Raw genomic sequence first — 3,192 nt, forward strand, 5'->3', positions numbered from 1 at the left:
GGCAAAATTTTGCTGCTGGCCAGGCATTCATGATTCAATGAGCCAAAATCTTGAGAAGGAAGGTGAAGGGAAGTAATGCCAAACTCAGGGGCTCTCCCCCTAACATCCCACCCCAGTGAATTTTTAACCAGGAAAGAGCAAGATGCTAAAAACTAAACATAAAGCCACCAAAAAGCCGAGGGAAGTTATCTGTAGCCTCAAGCTGATTAAGAGATGAAAATGAAGTCATACTAAATAGCAAGGGTCCTATAAAACAGCTGGTATCCCTGGAAATCTACACCCTACAATATGCGGCAAAGCAAAGGTAGAAAAATCCATTCTGAAATTGCACCCAATTTTGAGTTAAGAACCTGATTGGATTAAGGTGCTCCCAGTGATTCCTACCTTTTTTTCCATATTCAACACTTCTTATATTTTCTCTATTTTTATATTTCCTATATTTAACATTTCCTTCTCAACTGGCTCCTTCCCCATCAGCCTTTCAACATGCTCAATTATTACCCATTGTGGGTGGGGCACACAGTGGGCAGAGGGACTTTTCTTATCTTCCCACTCTTGTTTCCCACTACAGCACTATCTTTGCTCCATCTCCAATTCTCACATTGTGCTTACTCCTGCACCCAAGGTAACCTTCCTTCCGTGCCTGCCACGCCACTAAAATTATTCTTGTCAAAGACTCCAATAACTCCATAACCCTCCATGTTCCTCATAATGAACATTTTCCATCTTTGTCTCAGTAGCTTTCCATATCATTCCAATTAAAAGATTTACTACTCTTTGTGTTCTGTTCATTTTTTTTTTCCTTTTCTGCCTCTTCTTTCTAATCTCTATCAGGCATTCTTCTTTCTGTTCCTCAAACTGTTACTATAATTTTCTTTTCTTTCCAATTTCTACATGTTTTGGGCTAACTCTTACACTTACACAGTTTCAGATGTCATTTATATAAGATGTTGACTCCTAAATGTAAGCCTCTAGCCCAAGATACACTCACCATTTCCAGTTATACACATCCAACTACTGTTTTGAATCCCCATTTGGACAATTTAAATGCCCTTCAAACTCAGTATAACACAAATACCCCCTTGCAGTAAACTGCTATCCTTCAAATTTTACTATCTCAACCCAGTACCTTATATGTTGTCCCCAAAATATCTTATAAGACTGACCTGTTTCACCATCTCTAGTCTGATCTACTACCAATTTTTCCTTGGTTATGGTAGTTCCCTGCTAATAGTCTTGCACATCTACTCTTGGGATGTTCTAGTACATTTTCTACCCTGAAATCCCAGGGATGTTTTATACATCATAGATCTAATCATGCCACCCCTCCATTTAATACTTTAATAAATAACTTTCCTTAGCATTAAGGACCAAATCTCGTCACTGTCAAGCCCTATGGCATCATGGTGTGCAAGTCTTCTTCTCTTCGTTCCATTAAATTGCCCAAATTTCAGTTCCTTAAAAGAACCATGCTCCCTTCTTCCCCAGAATTTTTTGAAATGCCATTCTTTCCTCCCAGAATGCCTTGTCTGTGGAGCTAATTAACTCCTACTCATCTTCCAGTCTTCACTCAAAATGTCATTGCCTTAGGAAAACTTTTCTGGACATCGTCTGGCCATATTATGCTTGTCACACATTTTCTGTATGTTTTCCTGAAGGAGAATATATTTTTGTATTTGATTATTTCCTACTCATCACACATCCAACACCTCAATCCCAATCAGATTGATAATTCCATGAAGATAAGAACCATGTCTGTTTTATTCCTACTGTATTCCCAGTACCACATTAGTTCCTGGCAAATTGTAGATAATAAATACATGTAAAATAAATGAACACGAATGAATGAATAGATGCCTAAGAAGATACAACATATAAGTTCTTTGGGTATCCCCAGTTAGCTAGCGTATTAAGGTATAGTTGTTTGCGCTAGGCTTACTTGGATAGGCAACTTTCCTCTACAAACACTAAATCCTCTCCTACACTTGCTCCACTATGATAGCACAATGGAAACAGAGTAAAGATCCGCCATCATATTTTTATGGATTTAATTAGTAAGTCAGATTTCTCCCCTTCATATTCCCAATGCACATGCATGTATGCGCACACACACACACACACAGAGTCAACTTCTGGGAAAAAGAAAATTGCATTATTGTACTTAGGGTACAATTTTCCCAGAATGCTGCAATTTCAAATTAGTCTACAACCAACAAATGAGTTAAAATATAGACTATTATTAGAAACTTACACTGACTCATTAACTGACCGTTTAGTTTCTGGAAAGAACTAATCCAAATTATTTTGTTGTTGTTGTTGTTTTTTCTCACAATTGTTCCTCTTTCTCCTCTCAAAACTAAAATGTGTTTAAAATTAAGATAAAATGTTGAAAATGATAGGTTTGAAATATAGCACTCTTAAAATCCTCAATTTCTAAGTACTTCAGTCTTCTGAAAGATTCCTAAGAAAATGCTTGGCTGCCATTCAATCTTCAAGTGACGTTAAGATTCCAGAGCAACTTATTTAATATGCTTACTTTCATACAGTGAAAATGGGTAATGGAACAGAGAAAACAAAACAGAGAAAGTTATTTTAATATTTTACATTGTACCGAGTGCATTTACTACTGCCCCAAATTATTTGGTGCAAAATGTTGAATATGTAAATATTCTTCATATTTGGCCTGATAAAATCAATATTTCTTTACAAATAATTGGCAACTTTCGGCAGCACATATACTAAAATTGGAACGATACAGAGAAGATTAGCATGGCCCCTGCACAAATAATTGGCAACTGATGAGTTTCTTAATACAGTTAATCAAATTATGTTCTGGAAAGAGGATATTCGAAAATATATTAATAAAACTGCCATTATTATCTGTAAGGACACCTATATTTTAATATCATAATTGCTACAAATAGAATATAATTTTGTCTCAGAAAGAAAAATCTGGAAGTGTCATGATTTAAAAGTGAAATATGTTTTCAGAGAAAAATAAGTCTTTCATTGAAGTACTTAGAAAAGGGAAAGGTTTTGATGATACTGAAAGCATTTTGGATGATTTATTCACATATACAGACAGTCCTTTCGAGGCAATCTTCGGAAGATTCAGAAAACATGCATATTTGCTTCTTTCGGAGGCCGTTGGTTTTTGTACTCTCTGATATCTTAACAACAAAGAACTGCTAT

At 35.9% G+C, this 3,192-nt stretch overlaps 1 non-coding gene across 1 annotated transcript; it reads left to right on the top strand.

Moving 5' to 3' along the window:
- Positions 1–2,716: 2,716 nt before the first annotated feature.
- Positions 2,717–2,818, top strand: LOC118013035. The gene has a single exon (XR_004679909.1). It is a non-coding gene; the product is annotated as a U6 spliceosomal RNA (small nuclear RNA).
- The last annotated feature ends 374 nt before the right edge of the window (positions 2,819–3,192 follow it).

The sequence above is a fragment of the Mirounga leonina genome, unplaced genomic scaffold, assembly GCF_011800145.1.
Source record: "Mirounga leonina isolate KUSES-001 unplaced genomic scaffold, KU_Mleo_1.0 Mir_152, whole genome shotgun sequence".
Lineage (NCBI taxonomy): Eukaryota > Metazoa > Chordata > Mammalia > Carnivora > Phocidae > Mirounga > Mirounga leonina.